Genomic DNA, 6383 nt, shown 5'->3' on the forward strand with positions numbered 1-6383 from the left:
CTGGACACAGTACTTCAACTGTGGCCTTACCAGTGCTGCATAGAGGGGAAGCATCACTACCCTGGACCTGTTCATCATGCCTCTCCTAATGCATGATAAAGTGCGGTTAGCCTTGTTGATCACTTTGTCACATTGATGACTCATGTTCATCTTGGAGTCCACTATGACTCCAAGATCCCTTTCTGCTGCTGTGCTGCTGAGAAAGTCATCCCCCAGCCTGTGTGTTGGTGGCTCTTTTTGCCCAGGTGCAGCACATTGCACTTGCCTTTGTTGAACTGCATCCTACATTGGCCCTTTTCCAGCCCTCTGGGACCTGACTGGAGCACCATGAGTGCTCGAACAGCCATGCCAGCAGCTCTGCTATGATGCTGCCAATTACTTCAGCACCCTTGGATGAAGTTCATCCGGGCCCGCTGATTTGAACACATCCAGCTCCTCCAGGTGCCCCTTCACTAAGTCTGCATGTCCCTCCTGTCTATGATCCAATTGGGAGATTTATCTTGGCCTGTGTCTAGGAATATAGATGCAAAAAACTCATTGAAGAGCTCAGCTTTGTCTCCCTTCTGTCACCAGTTGCTCTAGTTTGTCCTGTAGAGGTCCTATGCTACCCTGTGCCCTGCATTGTTCCTAGTCTTGTTACCTGTCGCTCCAAAACTCGACACAGGATTCCAGGTGAGGCCTCACCAGTCCCAAATAAAGCAGAGGGCTCATTTTCCCAACAGTATGCTGTTGACTTCTTTTGCAACTATCTGTTCAGGCCAAGAAACAAAACCTGAGAATATTTGTAGGTATCAGTTAATGACTTAAAAAACAATTTTTATACCAAGAAGATGCATCCTCCGGTGGAGGAAAACCCTTTCAAAAACACTAGGATTTTTTTTTAATTTATCATGGTTCTGAATATCTTGCCATTCTTCTTAATGTGTTCTGTGAAATAACTGATTGCGCTCTTCTCTTCAGAAAAACAGACTTTGACTCATTCAGGGAACTCATGGACAGGATCCCCTGGGAAGCCAGTCTGAGAGGGAGAGGAGTCCAGGAGAGCTGGTTGTACTTTAAAGAAACCTTATTGAGGGTGCAGGAACCAACCATCCCAATGTGCAAGAAGACTAGCAAGTACGGCACAAGACAAGCCTGGCATAGCAGGGAACTCTTCAGTAAGCTAAAACACAAAAAGGAAGTTTACAAGAAATGGAAACTTGGACAAGTGACTAGGGAGTAGTATAAGAAGTGTTCAAGCATGAAGGGATAAAATCAAGAAGGTCAAAGTGCAATTGGAGTTGCAGCTAGCAAGGGACGTGAAGGGTAATGAGAAGGGCTTTTTCTACAAGTATATCAACAGCAAGACAAAGATTAGGAAAAATCCCCTAAACTGAATGGAGGAGGGAGCCTAGTGACAGATCGTGTGGTGAGACTGCAGGGAGACCAGTGGATGTGGTGTACTTTGATTTTTAGCAAGCCTTTTGATACGCCTCCCACAACATTCTTGCAGGCAAGCTAATGAAGCATGGGCTAGATGAATGGACTGTGAGGTGGATCGAAAACTGACTGGTGCATCAGGCTCAAAGAGTAGTAATCAATGACTCGATATCTAGTTGGCAGCTGGTATCAAGTAGAGTGCCCCAGGGGTCAGTCCTGGTGTCGGTTTTGTTCAACGTCTTCATCAACGACCTGGAAGATGGTATAGAGTGCACCCTCAGCAAGTTTGCTGATGATACCAGGCTGGGGGGAGTAGTAGATACACTGCAGGGTAGGGCTAAAATTCAGAGTGACCTAGACAAATTAGAGGATTGGGCCAAAAGAAACGAGGTTCAGCAAGGACAAGTACAAATTCTTGCACTTAGGACAGAGCAATGTCATGCACCAGTACAGGCTGGGGGCTGACTGCTGGGCAGCAGCTCTTCAGAAAAGGACCTAGGGGTTACAGTGGACAGTAAGCTGAATATAAGCCAGTAGCGTGTCCTTGTTGCCAAGAAAGCTAACAACGTACTGGGTTACATTGGTAGGTGTGTCGTCAGCTAGTCAAGGGAAGTGATTATTTCCCTCTATTCAGCACTGGTAAGGCTGCATCTGGAGTACTGTGTGTTGTCCCCCCCACCCCTACAGCTGGAGTACTGTCTCGTTCCCCCTCCCCCCCCCATACACGCACACTACAGAAAGGATGCGGAGAAATTGAAGAGAGTCTAGCCGAAGGGTAACGAAACTGTTGAAGGGGCTGGGGAACATGACTTCTGGGGGAACTGGGCTTATTTGGTCTAGAGAAAAGGAGACTGAGAGGGGACTTAGTAGCAACGTTCAACTACCTGAAAGAAGGTTCGCAAGAAGATGGAGCTAGACTGTTCTCAGTGGTGGCAAATGACAAAACAGGGAGCAATGGTCTTAAGTTGTAGCAAGGGCAGTTTAAGTTGGATATTAGGAAGAATTTTCTCAGTAGGAAGGTAGTAAACACTGGAAGAGATTACCCAGAGAGGTGGTGGAATCTGCATTCTTGGAGGTTCTTAAGCCCTGGCTAGAAAAAGCTTTGGCTGAGATGATCTAGTTGTGGATGGTCCTGCTTTGAGTAGGGGCTTGGACTAGGTGACCTCCTGAGGTCCCTTGCAACCCTGACTTTCTATGATTCTGTGGGGAAAAGGCTGAAGTGCTTAATGCCTTTTTCACCTTAGTCTTCACAGGCAGGGTCAGCTCCCAGACTGCTGCACCTAGCAGCACAGTTTGGGGTGGAGGCGAGCAGCTAACAGTGGCAAAAAGAACAGGTTAGGGAGTATTTAGAAAAGCTGGATTTGTACAAGTCCATGGAGGTCGATGCTATGCACTCAGGGGTGCAACCCCTAAGCCAATTTGTCACCCACCTGACTCTAATCATCTACATCACAGCCTGTCAGTTTGTTTATGAGAACAGAATGAGATACTGTATCGAAGGTCTTCCAAAAGTCTAGGTAGATGAGGGGGTTGACTAATGCGATTGCAAAGCCACTGGCCATTGTCTTTGAAAACTTGTGGTCGGGAGGGGTACTGGATGATTGGAAGAGGTCATATACAGTGCCCATCTTTAAGAGAGGAAAGCAGGAGGATCTAGGGAACTATAGACTGTTTAGCCTCTCCTCAGTCTCTGGAAAAATCATGGAGCAGATCCTCAAGGAATCCATTGCTAAGCACTTGGAGAAGAAGGTGATTAGGAACAGTCAACATGAATTCACCAAGGACAAGTCGTACCTGATCAACCTAATTGCCTTCTATGATGAGATGACTGGCTCTGTGGATGCGGGGAGAGCAGTGCATGTGCTATACTTAGACTCTAGTAATGCTTTTGATATGGTCTCCCACTACATTCTTTCAAGCAGGCTAAGGAATTCCAGGTTCGCTGAATGGACTGTAAGGTGATTAGAAAGTTGGCTGGATCATTGGACTGAGAGGACAGTGATCAATGTCAATGGCTCAAAATCTAGTTAGCAGCTGGTATCAAGTGGAGAGCCCCAGGGGTTGGTCCTGGGGCGTTTTGTTCAATATCTTCATCAACAACCTGGAAGATGAAGCACCTTCAGATACAGAGCACCCTCAGCAAGTTTGCAAATGATGCCAAGCTGGGGAGAGTAGTAGATATGCTGGAGGGTAGGGGTAGGATTCAGAGACCGTGACAAATTGGGTGATTAGACCAAACGAAATCTCATGAGGTTCAAAAAGTACAAAGTCCTGCACTTAGGACAGAATAATCCCATGCACAGGCTAGGGACCAAATGGCTAAGCGGCAGCTCTGTAGAAAAGGATCTGGGGATTACAGTTGACACGAAGCTAAATATGAAGCAACAGTGTACTATGTTATGAAGAAGGCAAACAGCATACTGGGCTGAATTTAGTCTGTAGATCAAGGGAAATGATTATTCCCCTCTATTTGGCACTGGTGAGGCCACATCTGGAGTACTGTGTTCAGTTTTGGGCCTCCCACTACCAAAAGGGTGTGGACAAATTGGAGAGAGTCCAGCAGAGGGCAACAAAAATGGTGAGGGGGTTGGAGCACATGACTTCCGAGGAGAGGCTGTGAGAACTGGGCTTATTTATTCTGGAGGAGAGAAGACTGAGGGGGAATTTAATAGCAGCCTTTAACTACCTAAAGGATGGTTTCAAAGAGGATGGAGCTAGACTGTTTTCAGTGGTGGCAGATGACAGAACACGAAGCAATGGGCTCCATTTGCAGCAAGAGAAGTTTAGATTAGATTTTAGGGAAAACTCTCTTGTGGAGGGTAGTGAAGCACTGGAATAGGCTACACAGAGAGGTGATGGAATCTGCATTCTTGAAGGTTTTTTTTAAGACCTGACTAGACAAAGCGTTGCCTGGGATGATATAGTTGGGGCTGGTCCTGCTTTGAGTAAATTGTTCGACTATATGACCTCCTGAGGTACCTTCCAACCCTCATTTTCTATGATTCTTTGCTTGTGTGAGATATGAAAGCAGGCAGGTAATAGTTTTGCCTATTTTATGTTCCTTCTCACTTGCTACAATCCAACATATAGTATTATGCTTAAAATTACTTCAGAAAGGCAGTTTTTTGAAGAGAAAAGTAGGGAAGCCAGTGAGCAGCTTTGAGGTTATGCTGCCAAAAAGAAACCTACTTGAGCTACATAGTTAGAAGCCAGTCTTTGGGCCAGAACTTGCAAAAGCTGCATTTACACAGTCAGGAAATTCTTATAGCCAAATTTAAAGGCATTCAAATATATAAGCTGAGTTGATGCAAATATTTCTCTGCATTCACTATTGTGTACTTATATCAGCCAAGAAATATTTTCTGAAGTTGAACAAATATCTGCCTCTAAGATAATTGCTTTGGAGGAACCGTTTGGAGAAAAAAAAACATGTATGGGCAGAGGGAGTAGAAGCCTTGGCCAAGATTTCAATAACGTAATTTACTAATGAAACTGACTTTATTAGGGCAGCATGTATGTAGGGAGGAGGAGGAGGAAGGGACTGATTTTTATGCCTGTACCTTTTTTTTTTACCTTGGCGCTCACTGTAAGCATATACTAGGCAATGGCTGACAAAAAACTTCATTAACTTAGAGTAATTAAACATGGCAGTCATGCATTCCACTAGAATCTGATTTAAGCACCTTGCAAAAGTCATTAGCAAACCCATCTGGGCTGGAGACTTTGCCAAATGGCAAACTTTATACAACCTCAGCAATTTCTGTCTGTAAATGTGTCTTCAAGAAGAAAGGCTTATCCTCTTTGGAAAGCTGTATGAACTTAAGTGAACTCAGAGGACTCTTTTGCTGAAGGAATGATACTGAGTCTTGTCTAACCATTATTGAACTCTGCAGATAACGTGTATGCTAATTCCTGCTGCAATAATTGAATGGTAACTGTGAAAAAGAAAATTGTCAAGAAACTTTTCTCTCTCCTTCCATTTGCATTTCTGTGCTTAAATACTAGAAGACTTCCTCCTTGCCAGTGATGGAAATCTCTGAGACAGTGACTCTTTTATACTGACAGCTGAGCCGCCCTCTACTCGTGTAGATCCACTGGAGCAAATGGTCTTCTCAAGTAGCTGCTTGCCACCCAAAGGAAAGGGATTTGCATTCCAGGCCTACATGTTTAATGACATGAAACTACAGTAAAAGCTGCCTTAACTGGCAGCTTACAAGCTGGCATTCTCTATTAACTGGCATGCTGGCTTGTAAGGTAAGAGCAAAGCTGGAAGTACCTACTGTGGCACTTCTGGTTTCACCAAAGCCCCATGGCCCAGGGCATAGCAGGCTGCACAGGGCCTGCTTCCTTGTCCCTCAGGGCCTGCAGGAGGGTCGGCAATGTCCTGGACGCAGCAGGAGAAGTGGTGGCCTGAACAGGCCTGTTCAGGCCTCTCAGTTAACCGGCATATTTTGTTATCTGGCACACCCCCCATTTCCCGTGGATGCTGGATAACAAAGCTTTTGCTGTACCTTGTAGTATATTCTAGGTTTGAGTCAGAGGTCAGGCACATTGAATTTGATCTTTTAAATAACCCTTTTAGAGAACCCTGGTGTTCAGAAAAAATTACAAAATTCTTGTAAGAGGAAGGCAAAAGAAGCAACACGATCTTCCTGGCATAGTTGGGCAATGCCTAACAGTACTGACACTAAACAGAAACCTGTTGTCTAGATCAAATTGCATGGTGCTTTTCTGTAATGTGGACAACTCTGTAGCATGGACTGTGTTGAAATGACAGAGCTTGTTTTTGTGATTTAAAAGTGAGGTTCCTGTTTGCACAATAGATCTTTATTTCAGCCATTTTCAAATATTTTTCCATTATATAGATCATATATTCACATGTTAGTATATAGGTTGTCTCCTGAAACCTCCTGCCCATTTATAACTGTATCTACTATCCTACTCTCCATGCATAACATCCCTAA

Source organism: Crocodylus porosus, unplaced genomic scaffold, assembly GCF_001723895.1.
Source record: "Crocodylus porosus isolate Cpor-Errol unplaced genomic scaffold, CroPor_comp1, whole genome shotgun sequence".
Classification (NCBI taxonomy): domain Eukaryota; kingdom Metazoa; phylum Chordata; order Crocodylia; family Crocodylidae; genus Crocodylus; species Crocodylus porosus.